Source organism: Apus apus, chromosome 1 (genome assembly GCF_020740795.1).
Source record: "Apus apus isolate bApuApu2 chromosome 1, bApuApu2.pri.cur, whole genome shotgun sequence".
Lineage (NCBI taxonomy): Eukaryota > Metazoa > Chordata > Aves > Apodiformes > Apodidae > Apus > Apus apus.
In genome coordinates, this window is record NC_067282.1 from 66546108 (window position 1) to 66563273 (window position 17166).

The 17166-nt window shown below is 41.4% G+C and overlaps 1 long non-coding RNA gene across 1 annotated transcript; it reads right to left on the reverse strand.

Annotated features, from left to right (window-relative positions):
- Nucleotides 1-560: 560 nt before the first annotated feature.
- Nucleotides 561-16739, reverse strand: LOC127380611 (uncharacterized). The gene is made up of 3 exons (XR_007888536.1): nt 16687-16739; nt 5283-5433; nt 561-640 (listed from the first exon to the last, which is right to left on the reverse strand). It is a non-coding gene; the product is annotated as an uncharacterized LOC127380611 (long non-coding RNA).
- Nucleotides 16740-17166: the final 427 nt, after the last annotated feature.

Here is a 17166-nt window from a genome sequence, read left to right on the forward strand (position 1 = left end):
AGATTCCACACCAACTTACCACAGTTGTTCTTGATTCAAAGGAAGAGGCTTATTTTTTTCAGAAGCACTGCGAAAGTATTCTGAAAATCTGTGTTTGTGTTGCATACCACTGATTTCCTCTTGCAACCTTTTGCATGCTGCTTATATTGGCTATGCCTGCCCAGTCAGGGTATAGTTTCTTTCTTCCTCTTCTTTATTAAAATGTATACTTTTCAGAGGTTTGGGTATATAATAACTAACTTTTCCAATCCTGAACTTCTAGAAAAGTCGAAGGCCCCCAAAGCATGAGGTTAGATTAAAAAATCATCACATTTCTTTATCAAAGGAGGGATTTGCTTTTCTGTGCTGAGAATTTGGGGTATTTAGGGATGTAGTAAAGTAATATCACCAAGATTTTCTTCAAGATCTTGAGAAAAGATTTATTTCCCCTGGAAGGAAAAATACAAACCAAAACCCCCTGCTAACTTCTATGAAGGAGTGTGTGCTCACCTCCAGAGTGAGCAAAGTTAGTAAAGGTAATTGCCACCATTGTACCTGGAGTTCTGGCAACGCTGAATGTCTGGCAACAAGTCCCTTGAGCGCTGTCCTAAAGTAATGCTGGTTTTATGGCTTCCTTGCTTTTGCAGCTGGGCATATGGTTCTGAATAATGAAAAAAAAAAAGAAAAAGAGTTTGTTAGCCTGGCATCTGAAACCAAGCTTCTACGTTCTCTTGCTTCTTATGCCTCTAACTCACTTTGAAATGACATGCTAAGCATGGGTCTCACCATAAAAACAACTCTTGAAATGCATAAAGGCCCCCCAGAGCAGAACTATGTTCACATGGCAAAAAGCTGCACAGCCTTCATGGTGTTTTTCCTTTCATCTTAGAGTGTTCTGTCTGAGCTCAGGTTTTTCTGGGGCTGTTGGCAAGTGAGTGAGTGCTCGAACACACCGCTCATTTAGTAAGGTGCCTGGGTGCTGGCTGGTTTTGGCTGTGCTTGTGCTGTTGCAGAGTGGCAATTCCAGGAGGCACAGAGAGCTTGCTGTGTTTTTTCTGCTTTCTTTAAAAGCCTAGACTTCAGAGAGGCTTTGATCAAGGTGAGCTTTTCTTTCCACCCCTGCCTGCACAGCTGTTTTCCACACAGTTTGCAGACAGGGAGCGAGGTGGCTCTCCAGGCCTGCCAAGCTGTAAGCTGACACAGAAGGTGACAGTAGAGTCCCAAATGGGGTCAAAACGGTGCTCCTACCCCACCTGAAACTGGCTGTTTCTCCTTTCCCTGATAGTAAACAGCAGGGTAGTTGGTGAGTGTGGTCTTTGGTGCTGTTTTTACCAGAGGGTGCCAACCTTGCCAGTGAATTTTGGAATCCTGTTTTGTGAATGTGAAGGGCTGTCAGCTTATATAAAGTCTTATGCAATAATTATTCTAGGGATAATTCAAAGCTGATTTTTCCTCCCACCTGTGGCTATCCATTACATTTTGCTTACGTGTTCTTTCCAAGCCGTTTTTATTCTTTAGTGAACTCAATACCTAAGCTACTGAGCACATTAGCAATGCTTGATTACACTCCCTAACCCCTGTGCTTCAGTGCTGTAGCTCTGTTATTACAGAAGTGGGAAAGTCCTCGGCCTCTAACTCAGCTGCTCTCTGACCAGGAACAACACCTCGTTAATATCTTTTACTGACCAGTGATTGCTAGGTGTTGCTTTGTGGAATGAGAGAAGGAAAAGGCTCTTTTATGGTATTTGGCCTATCTCCTGGATATTTATAGGTCTGCTCTGCCTATAAATAAACTTGTAACAGGAATTGTCTCAGCACAAGTTATTGATGGACCTAGTGTTGTGCCAGCATGGCCTCTACTCTGAGCCATTGCATGCCTGATTGAATGAAAACCATCTAGGAGCCTGTTGCACTGCTGATATGGGATGCTGGGTGCTTTGGGGAGTGGGCAGTTTTTTTGGGGGGGAGTGGTGCTTCCACCCCATGAAGCAGGGGGACCCCCATGGGATCACACTGTCAGGGCCTTAGTTGCACCAGGGAGCACCTTGTAGCAGATCCAGGAGCAGGAGACATCCATTGCTGCTGGCTTCTGAGCCTGCTTTCACTTCCCTCTGGAGCAGCTCAATACTGGTGTGTACTAGTAGGACCTTTGCTCTACAAGTTCTCTCCTGTCTCATGTGCCATACATGAGATTCAATGGATCGTGCGATAGAAGTTTCTGTCTTTCATGGTACGTTTTCATCTCTGTGGAGAAACTGAATGGTGCTCTGCTGAAACAGTAAAGCATAGAAATACAGATAGCAGCTTTTGTGTACAGGGACTGTACGTAATCTAATTCACATTTACTCTGCTGCACACTTCAGATTTCTGCAGGATGAGTTTAATTGGCTAATGAGTTTCTTTCTTTGGTTCATCTATTTAGAAGGACCTTCCTTTTGGGGTGATCAGTGACAGGACACTATATGCTGCTTCATCCTGTGCTTTACTCTGAAAGAACTGCTGATGTTTCTATACTAATTGTGCACAAATACTGCACTGGTGCTGGGGAAAGGCAGCTGCCTCTGAGTTCAGTGTGTCTCAATTGTCAGAATTGATTTGTACCTTAATTTTTCAGTTTAGCATGAAAGCCTTAGTTCAGATATAGTCTGAAAGAAAGGACCTCCACTCAAGTTCCTGCAATACCGCTTCTACTTGCATCTTGGAGATCTCCCGTGTGACCATTTGCCCGCAGTCTGTGTAACAGGTATGTAAGAAAAGGTGGCTAATAAGTAGAGAAATAAGTGGAAAAAAAATCACACACACAAGCATTTCTTCTGGAAAACTCAACCTAAGAGCTGTGCTTATCTGGTGTAGAAATGGAAGACTGCAGTATGACTTGCATAATGCATGCAGTTGAGGCTGAGAATATTAAAATAAAAATTTCTATTTTGGATTCTCAGAGAGATCTGAAAAAGATCTATGGGTAAGGCATTCCTGACCCGCAGTTATTTGATAAATATTAATGATAATAGCTATGCCTAATACGAGAAATTAGTTAGGAAGCTTTTTCTCAAATATTTCTCAAATTAGGATGAAGGAAACTTCATCAGATTAAATAATTTTCTGCCAGTCACTCAATAGGATCTACGAGGGACTGATTTTAAGCCACTTCCGATTTTAAATCCACAAGCTTAAAACTGTATTTTAATTCAGTGATTTTAGTATTTTTTGTACTTGGATTTTCCCAAACCTAGAGCTGTGACACTAACTAGAAAATATTTTTTATTTGATTGATGTAATAAAATAAAAGTCTTCACACAAAATGTTTTGGGTTTTTTATTATTTTTTTTTTAGCTAAGAAGGATATCTTGTAGCTGTGTATACTTAAGCAATTGTACAAAAATACTCTTTGCATTCTAATGCATATTCTCACTGTATTAGATTTAGGGAGAGATGAAAAAAACATTTTATATATATATGGCATAATCAACTTTCTACTTGCCATTTCTATCAAGTCAATTTTGGAAAGACACTAGAACACAGATTCATAGAGTGAAAACCAATGTTCTAAGTAGTTTCTAATGTGACTTAATAAGTTTTCCACGCTGAACAGGTTTTGAAATCTTCAGTAAAAGTTGCAGTTTAGAGAATTCTTGATAACAGCAGCGAATATGCCAATATAGAAACTCTGTAGGTGCTGACATTTGAATGAATAGAAACTTTCTTAATTCAGGAAATGGTTTGCTGCACTTTATTTATAAAGTGGGATATGATAATTTAGTTAAAGGTATTTCACCCCATTCTTTCTATAAAAAAGTTTAACTATTTTAACTACTTACAAAAGCTCACTGATTTAATAAATGACAGTTTTCAATTGCTTAATTTATAGTATTATATTTAATTATTAAGATTTTTTTGTTCTAAGTTCATTTGAGATATAAAATAAGTTCATTTTTTAAAGCATAATATAATCAGAGAAAGATTTGACTAAAATGAAAACCTCACTTCTAATACTTTGAAGAATTGATTTTTCTCTACCTTATTTACTTATAACAAATTGAAGTTTCAAAAAAGATACAGCTACCTCATTAAATAGAAGGATTGCTGTAATCAAAGAAAATAACAAGTATTCAGCCATGATTAGAACAAATTTCTGTGGGTGGTTTGGAGTAAGAGCTCAGGTTTCTAATAGCAATAGAAATCTCGTTTTCCTTCATGTTGAAACTAATTTAAGAGGTTTATTTATTGCCTGCCTATACTTTAAATTACCAGAATATACTTATACCCTGTGCAGAAGATGGGTGCTTAACTGGTGTTGCATGTATACCTGTTCTGGTTGGGGACTTTACATGGCAGAAGTTTCTCTCCCTCCTCATATGGCTCAGAGTGTATTTCTGGGATGGGGCAGCACCAATGGGGTGAGCATTGCTGGTGGAAAACCCACCTCTGCTTACTTTCTTGCAAGCAGTAGTCCTGTGAGGTTCAAAGTTATGCTTCATGTGTGTCAAGTCGGTCAGATATGTAAACACCTTAAAAACTGGGGAGCCTTAACTCATAACTCTGCTTTAAAAAAAAAAAAAGTTACTCTATATTCTGCTTTAATAAGTTAGTCTATATTCTGCTCCATTTTTGGCACTGGGAGGTTGAATTGGCAGGCAGAAGTGTTGGGATATGGCTTTGTTTGCTTCATTTTATTTCTATTTCTATTCCCTGCTGTTTCTAATGTCACTCTTTGCAGCTTTGATCAAAGACAGCTTTGAAAATTTCTTTGTCAGCTCTTAAGAAGCTGTGACTTTAGATCAACTAACTTAGTAAGTGCAGAGCCCAACTCACCTCCTGTTTAGAGAAAGTCAGCCCTTCTCAGTGGGGAAATGTATCTCTTCAGTGTTGAATCCAAACCACAGAATTAGGAGGTTTGGTTAATCCAAAATAATTCTGCAAAGTAACTTTGTAAAATGATGTAAATAAAAAGGTGGATTTAAGAAAATATTTTATATATGTTTACCAGAAATGAAACTAGATTTTCTTTGCCTGCTTTTATTGATGTAGGTTTAGTGGAAATGTAAAGCTACATTGTGAAAAGACAGGAGACAAACAAAAGACTTAAACTGGAAATAACCATATTGTATGAGCCATCTCAGGCTGACTGAAGTGCAGAAAGTAAGCAAACACATTTGCTAATGGATCCATTTTAATGCCTTAGCTCTAGCAATTTATCCTGAATCAGGCTCTGCTATTTTACCAGTTTCCTTCATTTTATCCCTTGCAAGCAAAATAATATGCATCCAACACGACAGTGATACCACCCAGACATGTTTGTTTACCTTTATGGTTCATTAGAAGCATTTGTGTTTTCTTGGTTTCTTCTTTCCCTCTCCAAATTTCAGTCAACTGGCCTCAATCTCTGCTGTTTTCTTCTACTGTTGATGCTTAAGACTGGAGTGGTATCACAAACTGGACAAAACCACAAAGTTTCTATAGGATAAAAGAAAACTTGAATTATATATGTGGAGTATTTGGTTGTACATATTTTGCCTTTATCATTATAATAATGAACTCCTATTTTAAGAGAATTATAATTTCATAGTTTACTCTGATGATTGACATGCCATATGAATTCACTATTTTAACTTAATCTTGGGCTCAGCAATACTACTGGATCAGAATACTGTCAGATTAAGTAAATCACCTTTAAGTGAAAGACTGAATACTGACAGAAATACTCAAGCTAGGTCATGTACTAAGTTCTTTATTTTCCAGGTTGTTCCTAGTATTGTGAAGAATTTATATCTGAAGATTGTTTACATGTTTTTTGTCTAGCAAATAATTGATCACCTCATGGACAAGGAGTTACAAGGCGTTCTAAATGTTTGGTTTGTTGGATTCTATCCCAGGTAGAGTCAACTGGTTAATCCTAATTCCAAAGCAGATGGCATTGGCTGCAAGTATTGAAGATAGGTGGCATCTTTTCTTATATACAATGTATGTCGATGTAGGTGATCCTTTAATTGCATTGCACATCTTACGTCTGTCTGTGGTTTCATTAATTTTTCAGAGATATTGGCCTCATGTAAATGTAACAATCACTTCAGTTGATAGCTTTAGGAAGGATATTTTTGGCCTCGGGAAGAATTTTCTTTGTCATTGTAACCAGATCCAGGTACTCCAGTCTTGCACCAAGAAATGTTGTGATGTAAACAGATAATAAACACATATTGAGCAGAACAACACTGAGTGACAGACAAACTTACAACCTACAAGTAAATAAACTGAAAGGTCTGTAACAATCAGGCACCTGAAACCATTTTTTAAGAAAGAGCCCCTCAGTATGACAGGGAAGATGTCATGGTGCCAAATGATTTCATGGTGTTCTGTAGGTCTACCTAACCACGTGAACATGAATTTATAGATGTTGCAGACATTATATTTGTTTCATAACTAATTTTTAGATAAGGATGATAAGTACCCTGCGTGTCTTCTTAGATACACAATATCAATAGCTGATTTTAGGAGCATCAACTAGATTGTTTTCAGGCTGGAAGACCTCCTAGCCCATTTCTTCTTCCTTCTGCCTGTCAGGTACATATCTTCTTTTCAGGGAATTTCTGTTACAGAAACTGCTGTGCTCAGTGTTGACCTGAGCCAGAATGCATTGGACTTCTCCTGACTGTCCTTCTGCGTGCCTTAACTGTTTGCACTTACAGAGAAGGGAATGGGGAAATAGGAAAGTAGCTCTGAATCTTGTAATACAGAGTTAAAATTATGAGGAACTCAGACGTTCTTCTTGGAGAGAAGGCAAGGCACAGCTAAACAATCTGTTTTGCACAACAAAAGATCTGGGGGTGCGCAGTTACGTTCATAAATCTTCCATCCCAGTTGACATTGATTTAAAGACTAAATTAGTACCTTCCTCTACATGACAGATAAAAGAGAGTACATGCTTAAATGTTGTTAAGGATGGGAAGTGCTAAGCCAAAAAAGGAAGTGGCATTATTAAGAATTAAATCCGATAAGATGAAAATTTAGAATAAAACCCAAGTATAATTAATAATCAAATGTCAAGAAATGCATAGGGGTACAGAGTACGATGGAAATGCTATCCTTTTTTTACAGCTGAAATGCCAGTAGATAGAACCCACTGGAAGGTGTCTTGCAGAGCCAGGGGTGTGTCGTGGGTTAGTCCCAGCAGGTAAGTCAGTCCCACCCAGGCACTCGCTCACTCACCTCCCAGTGGGATGGAGGAGAGAATTGGAAGGGCAAAAGTAGGAAACTTGTGGGTTGTCACAGAGACAGTGTTATAGGTAAAACAAAAGCTGTATGTGCAAACAAAGCATAATAAGGAATTAATTCACTTCCCATCAACAGGCAGGCATCCATTGCTTTCCATCTTTGGGAAAGCTGGTCTTCATCATGCATAACATTTCCTTGGGAAGACAAATGCCTTAAATCCAAATGTCACCCCCTTGGTTCTTCTCCCAGCTTTTATTGCTGGGTGTGACATCATATGGTGTGGAATATGCCTTGTACACCCTCAGCCTGCTCAGTGGCAGGGCTGGATGAGGAGCAGAAAAGGCCTTGAGATGTTGTGCAAGCACTGCTCAGCAATAGCTAAAACATTCCTAAATTGTCAATGCTGTTTTAGTTACGATTCCAAAACATTACACCATACAAGCAATTACGCAGAAAATCAAGAGCACAGTACAGTATGAAATATCTGTTGCCTTTTGAAAGTACAGAGGACAGAATTCCTGCCTTTAGGGTTAGGAGTAGCTGGAATTGTTACATGTCACAAAAAAATTTCTTTGTAGGACTCTATGAACAAGGGAGGTCCTGGGGGTCTGGCTCCATTGGCTTAATTTTTTCTTTATTTTCCCTTCTCTGCATAATCATATGTTTGTTTTTTTTTTGCTTGGCTGTTTTTGTGAATGTGTGTGTTTTTTGTTTTGTTAATGTTGTTTTATGGTATAATAAGTCTGTATTGCATATTTCATTAAGCTTATTTCTAGCTGTGCTGTCACTGGCCGTGTTGTATAACTGTGAAGTCTTTATTGGCATTTGTGAGAAGCATGACAAAGGCATCTCACAAAGCAGGTTTTCTTCTTCAAGTGTACAAGCAGAACATTCCCACTAACAGTTTTTGGGTTTGTGGTCATTGCCTCTTAGTATCAGAGAGGGCAGAAGTTTTGAAGGAAGCAGTAACATCTTTTACTAAACCAGTTGAAATATTTGGAATATAGAAAGAATATCAGGCTCATGAGAGGCTTAATTGGAGGAAGGGTGGAGTTAACCTGACTTCAGCTTCTCAGAGAAATGAAAAACACAGAAATATCCAGGTTAGAGACACAGTCCTGTATGGAGTCCCTTCCTTTCCATGTGCTTTCTGATTTTGTTGCACGGAGTTTATATTTGAAAATGGTTTCTCCTTTTCAGTAGCTACTTCATGAACATACAGTCATAAGGTGTTTTTGTAAGGCCTTCTGAAGGCCCAAGGTTGCCTGTGCATGAGTCTGAAGGAGCATGACTTGCAGACCAAGAGGCAAAAAAAAGGGTAAGCTGTTCAGGATGATTAATATCCTGAATGTAAAAATTCTGCTGATTGTTGCAGTTCTGGGAGGACTCATCTCCCCCAATGCCTTCTGTGTCGGTTATGCCAGCTTTGGCTTCCAGGACTGAAATTTGAAGTGATGGAATATGAGTTAATTGCTGGCAAGAGGGCTGGTAGATGTGTGTATCCTGTGAGCCAGACCAAAGACTATTTAACTTAACATTATTTACAGATGTATTGAGGGGAAAGATTGACAATTTTTATTTCCTTGGTTTAAGCTCAGTGACTATATCTATGCTAATAAATTAAATGGACCCAGAGGTTAATCCCAGATGCTGAGTATGATTTTGTTTGTAATGCTAGGCTATTGTCACTGACCAGCCAAATAACACTCCCCCAGGCAATTCTCATGCACAGCTTGAAAGCTTACAAGGACCAAAATGTTTTGGACTATCAGGAAGTTGGACTATAGGAGTAGGTGAAAAGTAGACAGTTTGTACTAGAGAACAAGTGTTGGGCACATTTACGTTCCTGGTAAAGACATTAGGTATCCAGTGAAAAATGTATTTTTGTCAGCAGTCCACAGCAAAATGGTTGTGCAGCTGTCACTTGTCATGAATTAACCAGAGCTGAATGTAATGTGGACTGGGAGAAGAGTATTTTTGGTCATTGTGTTTGGTTCTGACAAGAACATTTGGTGGATCCCAATGTTATTTTTCTTTTTAGAACAGGTCTTCTTCTGCATCATGTAGTTTGTATATCATCATAATCACCATCTGTATGAAGATAAAGTATGTTAATGGTGTTTTGATTTGTTTCCCTGCCACGGAATAGTTCTCCACCTGGAAGCTGATCTGGGTTGTTTCCTTGTTTTGTACTGGAGAACACTGCAGGTAGATGGGAATGGTAGTGGAGAAATGGGACTCTCTAAAATTTTGAAAGGGACCTGACCCTTACACTTCTGAAATGCCATCATGATTCCAGAAGAGGGTTTTTCCATCAGCTGCTTCCACTCCTCCGGTGAGTGACTCAGTGTGGGGTCACTTCCTTGAGCTGCATCTCCTACAATGCACCCACAGCCTTGGCCATCCCCTCCCTGCAGGCTTGGGGTGTTTGGTGCCTTCGGGCAGTCACCGGCTTTGCTGGTTCTTGTGTGATGATACCTGCTAGGAAACCTGTTTTCAAGCAACCAGACATTTTTCTGCAGGTTTCTCAGGAGAAGCCAGCCAGCCCAATTTAATGGCTTTAACTCCACTCAGCCCTGAAAATGCTCTGCAGCACAGGAGAAATCCTGCTGCCCGCAGTGGGTAGGCAGGGAAACCGAGGCACGTTGTCTAATCTGCAGTGAATAGCACAGCTTGGGAACAGAGTCCAGGTTGTGTGCCCCCCTGCCAAGTATGCTGAAACAGGTGACTTAGAGGTGAAAGGCTGTGGCTGTAAGAGGGCCATTCCTCCTTGTTCAGCAACGATTAACATTCCTGAAAAGCCTACCCAGGCTTATGTCAGGTAGTCATGATTTACTGCCTATGAGGGTCTTTTATGTAAGGATTTGCATGTCAGCTGTAGTAAGCTCAAACGCCTTCAACCCTGAATTTTAATTTGTGTTATTTTTAATTCTCTTCTCAATTTAAATAAGGAATATTCCTAAATGTTTTTACAGGAATAATATGGAGATACGTAATTTCCTCTGGAAGGGGCAAACTCGGCATTGAACAGATTTGTTTAAAAAGAGGAAATTGAATCCAGAACTGAACTTTCTAATTTAATTCCTTCCTATGCTGACACAATAGAGCAGTGGCTGCTACTGCATCACCCAAACTTCCCTGCCTGCAGTGGTTTTGCTTTCCTGCCTCCAGTAACTAGGTACCTCCCCTTCTAACGCAGCAAAGCTAAATTTAGCCCCTGCAGAGTGCACATTTCCTATATTTAGTACTGTGAAAGTCAGACTTCAGCAAGGAACTGGCTATACTCTGAGGTGCTCTGCAGTCTGGGGGACAGAAATAGAAACATAGCAAAGTGCCTCCTTGGGTTTTCCCTCTCTGGCCAGGCAGGCAGCAATGACAATGGAGGGGCCAGTGCAGAGCTGGGCTTTTAAAAATATATATATATATCACAGCAGCTATCATGGGATTCCTGGACATGAGCAGACAGAGCTGGGATCCCAGTGGCACTGGGAGGACGCAGAGCATAGCTGCTGGTCTTGTGACAGAGGCAGGCTGCTAGTAGCTCACCCAATTCTGGCAGCCTGGTGGGAACACAGGGGTGGTGGCTCTGGCAGGCTGAGGCAGCATCCCCAGGTGCCAGGCACACCTCAGAGCTGATTTAGGCTAGGGTTTACCCCTCTGCCCTACAGCTGTGTGTCTGTGTATGTATGAAATATGCAGAAATATGCTCATATGTATAGAAAGAGCCAAATTCTCAGTTACCCAAATCTAGTAAGAGGTTGGCAAGATTTGTAAGGCCATATAATACCATTTATTAAGCCAGGTGATGTATTAGGGTGAGAAATGGGAAATTTGGGGGCACTCTCTTTTGAGTCTTGCATCAGAGTGGGTCATGCAGGCCACAGGTGGGGGTGGAAATGTGTTGTGGCTTTTATTGCCATGGAACCTGACTGGAGGAATGAGTTGGATGGTCATGGTGGCACTCGATGGCACTCCACTCTCCCTCTGTGCAGCTCTGCTCTAGCCCTTAGGCCCTTGAGCATGGCTAGAAGGCTCACAAACTGGGATTTAGTAGCTCTAATATTGCAAGATATGCTGGCATTGAGCCCCCTTTTGTGCTTCTGGCAGAGCTTATCAGAGTTAGTATAAATGCATGTTCAGTGATCACTTCAGACTACCTCTTGGGCACTGCAAGCCCATGTGATTTATTTCCTTTGTGAATCAGAAATCATCTTTTGGACAAACATCAGATCTATTTGGTTGAGAAATGACTGTTGTTTCTTTCATCAAAGAGCAGAGTCTGCACCTTAAACAACACTGCATTAAAATTTGATCAAAAAGACCAGTACATTACAGAGACAAAGCTCCATCAGGGTATTCTGAAAGCCTAGTGGGATCCTTTTTTCAGAAGAAATGTAAATGCTCCAGTGAGAGAAGTATATAGGGCCAGAAGATTCCTGGAATGATCCCGTGCTATCATAGCCACCAGGCCATACAATGGTAAAACTTTCCTAAACTGATTTGTTATTTCCCAAAAATAGCCATGGGATTTTTTTGCACCCTGTACTCCTCCTGAGAGGCTCTTCCAGAACAGCACAAATAGAGCCATTTTCTGTTTTCCAGTGTAATTTTATTATGCCTCATTTATTCCCATTTGTTATTGTGTCATTTGTTCTTTATTAGCTCTTCTTCCTCCGTGATATATCTCTTCTATAAATATACCTGGGATAATCATATTTTGTGCCAGCCTGGGCTAAACAAGCAGAGCTCTTCAAATTACAGGTTCTAAAATAGGCTATCAAGCCTCAGGAGTGTTGCCCCAAGACATAAATGCGTCCTTTTTTCCTTTTACCATTTTGTCTGTTAGAGAACATTGCACAAGTGGGGTTAGTATGACATAGTGAAGATTTGCCATTATGTCTTTTTATGAAGTGTGGCATCTGAGTAGCTTTCTGAGACAGCATTGCACTGGGAGAACCATTTTATGATGCAAATTGCCAGGTACTGATCTAGTTGGGCCATTTGCCTTTTCTAACACCTTGATTTCTAATTTTTTAATGTATAATAGCTTAGTTGCTATAGAAAAAATCATACTGTTCTAAGCCAAGGAACATGACCTCAGAAGGATTGAAAACAAAGCAGCAAGAGCAGAGCAAAAAAGAGCATAACCTTCAAAACATCTCAGATTTTCCTAAATTCCCTGTGAGATTCAGGAGCATAATAAAAGTATTCAGGACAGCATTCTCACATCTGGGCTGGTCCTTGGAAAGGGGAAATATGTTTCTAGCCTTGTGACAGTAACCCAGACTGGAGTGAGCCCTCTATTGCTTTTGCCTCTGTCTCCTGGCCAAGTTTCCACACATGTAATGAGTTGCAATTGATAGCTTCTGACCACTCCTTTCAGCTGGGAGCCAGCAGCATGGAGCTGGCAGGCAGTGAAAACTGAATCTGTGTAGGAAGGAGAAGAGGGAAGCATATCTGAAGAGCAAAGCTGAATCTATGCAGTGCTGAGCCTGTGCAGCCAAGCAGAAGCTGTGGCTGAGAACAGATAGTCAGTAACCACTGCTGTCTATGGCATCATGAAACCTGAACTGTTCCGGGACAGGAGGTGTTTGCTGCACACTGCAACCATGAATGACAGGCACAAAGACAATCCTGTGCTGCTCATGTTCCAATTTAACTTGTCAGTTACCCATGAAGCATGCTCTGACTTGAGTTTTCATTCGTTTACACAAGCACTAAATGCATCTACAAAAAGTGTATCTATCTTGACATTCCTTGCCCCCTTGAGTGGGGCAATGCTTTGATCAAAAATGGGAGTGAAAGGGCATTATTTTAGCTGGAGGTCAAAAGCTGCTAAAAAGGAATGGAAAGGGAAGGGGATTCCATGCTGAAGGTGATTAGAGAAGATGAAGTACTTAAATGAAGTGAATGCTCCACTGCGCTTAGAGTTAATGCTGACTTTCACTGGTCTGGGAAAAAGAAGCTGAAATGTTGCTGCTCAGATTTGTGTTAATAATTTTTTTTACATGCTACTAAATGGCCCAACTCACTTGGTCATGGGAACAGAACAGTAATTATCCAGCCAGTGTCCTGAAGACTCCAGGAAAAGCCCCAGCAGAAAGAAAACCAACTCTGTGCTATGTGACAAGACAGCACGTGAACGATTTAATATTATCTCACTGGTATATCCAAGCGCCAAAGTAAAATGGAGGCCTTGTTTGGCAAACAGGGCTCAAGAGCTAGAGTCACAGCTGTAGTAACACGTAGTTTGAACAAATATAATGGAAAAAGGAAAGGAGGATGCGGCGTTGAACTAAATGGGAGGTGAGACACGAGCATGGTGTGATGTGGGAGCATGTGCCACTATAGCAGGCATTAATGGCTCTCAAGCAACCTTACCCTCTCCTCCCAGTCAATCTGCACTTAAAGAATTGTGATGGATAGTAAGTGCAAGACAGCTGCTTCTGAAACAGAGAGTCTAGCAGCAGAGTGGTTGCGGGCAGCCCCCTGCATCCTGCCCGTGTGGCAGTTGCTGAGGTGATGTCTCAAGGCTCAGTGCATCGCCTTGCCTCAGCTGCAGGGCTCAGGCACAGCCTGGGCTGGAGCTGCTCTGCCCAGCACTGGAGCACCTTCAGGGTGGTGCCACCTAGCTGGAGCCTGCTGGGAGCTCCCTGTGGTGTGAAGCAGAGATGCTCAGGGAGATCTGGGCAGGGTGTGGCCACCTAGACAGTAATGCAGCTCAGCCTTTGCCTGGACCTCAAGCTTTTGCTGTTCCTCTGTACCATGTGCCACAAAAGCCATGTGAAGACCAAAATCTGCTCAGGTCTGTTGCCAAACTCCCTGTGACTCTAATGAGGTCAGGATTTCAGCCTGGCAAGCTACTGAGTGGTGCCATCCTCACAGCTGAAGCTCAGTTAGCCAAGAGATGCAAAACCCTTTGTGATTTTCCCCTTCATGTTCCTAATTCACCTGCTAACTAGCTACTGAGTACCAGTTGCCCTTTTCTGTCTCTCAGGTACGTACTTCTGTTGCCAATGTCTCCCTCCCTGGCAGGCAACATGAGGGAGGATGGCAAACCTCTCCCCTTCCCCAGATGGTCACTGCCCGTCTCCCCTCAGCCACCAGCTGCTGAATGTGAAAAGATTCATGACATGAATGTTGACATAGTGAGAGGCTGAGAAATTCCCTGGCTTGTAGTACTGTCCTCAGCACGACCTTCCTCTTCATCTACATTTTCTGTTGCTGCTCAGGGTGGAGGAGAGCAGCTGTGAGTCATCCTGGGGCTGATGACTCATATTTTCAGTTACCCTGCTGAAGGTTTCTTGAGGCTCTGCCCAAGCTTTCATGCCCAGAAGCTCAGCGGAGGGAGGGGACTCTTTCCATCAGGGGTATGTGTGCGGGTTTTCCTCGCTGTGACTTCTAGTGTCCAGTTGTCTTTTCTCTCTATTTAATTGTCTCCTATTTTGCCAGTAGCTTTTCCCTCTCCCACAATCCGTGCTTTCCAATTCCAGACTGAATCTACCTGTTTTCCGTATATGCTAACAATTTCCTCTAACATCCCATACTCTTCTTCTGCGTGGGGAGATCCCACTGGCATTTACTGTCTATATGACTGTTGCTTCATCATGGCTTGACCAGCCTGTGTTGCTGTGCTTTAGTTTATGCTAAGAAGCACCATGTTCCTTTGAGCACCCAGTTGCTAAACTGTACATGCTGCTGTATGTCATCCCTCAGAGCTGGGATCACCATGGGTTAAACAGGCTACTTTCCAACTGTGCATCTGTGATTCTTAAAATAATCCATCCAGGCCCCAGTTGAGGTTTGCATATCTCCCATGGTGACTGGCTGAAGCAGCTGCTAGGCCCAGGCATTACTGGTTGTCTCCTCTTGTTTGAGGTTCACCTTCATGTCAGACTACACTATCAAGATGCAGCACACGTGGGTTCTCGGGGAACAATGGCAGCTAAGAGGCTGTCCACACCTGAGGGGGGTCTGCTCTAACATGAGGTGATCAGAGGCAATCTTGAGATGGTTGGTGAGAGGTTTCACGAAGAATTCTGCTTGATGTGTAAGCCAGCAGTGATACTGGAAGGGGATCTGAATGCGAAGTGCGTATGAGAGGTGTAATATGCTGGGGAAATTAGAAAAGAGGACAGCATTGAAGGGTAGCAAAAAAATAATTAAAGTAACCCCAGCTCCTCTGAGCTGAGGAATACAATGACATTCAAAAGCACGAAAAGATAAACATGCAAAATACCCCTTATTTTTATCGTACAGGGCATGACTGATGTGTTGGCAATGTTCTGTTGTCGCTCTGTGTGGCTTTTAATGCAGGTTACCTAGAAACAGTAAGGGACAAAAGTGTTTCACCATGACTGAATCCTATCTATGGGAGAGTTCGTAGGAAAACAAAAAAGTATAATGTAGAAGAATGGAAAGCCAAATTATGTTTTCCCGTGACTTTTCAGTTTCTCCTTTGTTTGTAGAGTTTTTCAGTTAAAAACTTAGAAGGAAGTGATGCAAACAAGTTAAGGTTTAGTTACATCATGTTTTTCTTCCGATTTCCTTCCTTTTTCCAAATTGAAAACAAAAAGAAAGGTGAGAAGAAAGTGAAAAATATTCGTTTGGGACAAAATGAAACAAAAGTTAATTTTTAAATCTCACTACAAATTTTATTAATTGTTTGTTTTAAGAAAGAAAAAGTTATTGTGTTTGCTGGAGAAGCAAACAAAACCAATATGAATTGGAACTTTCAGCCACTGTGTGCCTGATAGAATGAACAAATGGCTCCTGCTCTCTGTATGCATCTCTGCTTCAGTAGATTTAAAGATGCAGTATACACAAAGAAGACATAATAAATGCACCGCTTACCAAACTGCTGTTCATCTGTGGTAGGTTAAAATTTGATGTTTCATCTGAGCCAGCTCATGCATGGATAATAATAAGTAAGCTGATAACAGGCTATCAGGGGTGTGAAGCCATTCTGAACCCTTCATCTAATTATGAAGTCTAAAAAAAGAGTATCAGGCTAGGAAGGTTATATACATAGAAGTTCTCAGATCAAACTGTCCTCAGAAAAAAAGATTTGCTGGAATAAAGTAGCTTCCAAAAAACTCTGGATAGTTGCCGTGTTAGTGGAGCCAACCCCCCTGGAAGCTGCCAGCCGTGTTGTGTGTCTTTTGGCACCTCTGCAACATACGTAAATAGCTGGAGACCTTTTTGCAGCCAGGAACAAGCGAGATGAGAAAAGGCTCTGTTTCTAAATTTGAAAAGAAAGCTGTAAACAACAGGCATGCTGATTGTAAGTATGCCCGGGGATTTCAGGAGTCTGCCCTTTGGTCCTCTCTGCAGGCAAGGTCAGCTTCCCCCTGTTTTTTTGTAAATGCAGACAGTGCATGAACACAGTCTGGGCTGCTCTTTCCTGAGGACCAAATCCCAAACTGAGAAGAGGAAAATTATCCCAGTGTGATCAGAAGCCCCGCACTCACACCTTTGCTTTCATAAGGCATTACTTACCCATTGCCCAGAGTGGCTGCTTTAATGATATGTGGTCCTGCTGTGCAGTTCCTCTACTTAATCTAGTCTTTGAAGAAATCAGGCAGGATTATTTATAGAGTAAATCAGAGCAATAAATAAAGATCTTGGGCTGTGGGACATGGTGCTAAGTTAAGTAAATGGCAATTCACTACAATATGAGTGGTGAAAGAGTCCACATCCTACCCCTGTCCGGGACAACCATGTATTTGGCATCTGGCCACAGGATTTTGTAACACATATTAGATGTCTTTACTGTCCCCTACTCCTATTCAAATGCCAGCCATATTTCCGACTTCCATGAACCTCTGCACACTCCACACAGTGGGCCACAAATTTTGTTGATGTTAGTTTTAACCACTTCTGATCTGCTCAGGAGAGAGGAATGTCGTCTACTCACAGAAGCAAAGCTACATGTTAAGCTGTCTTTTCCCAGATTTCTGTTGTTGTAAGAGTCAGGAT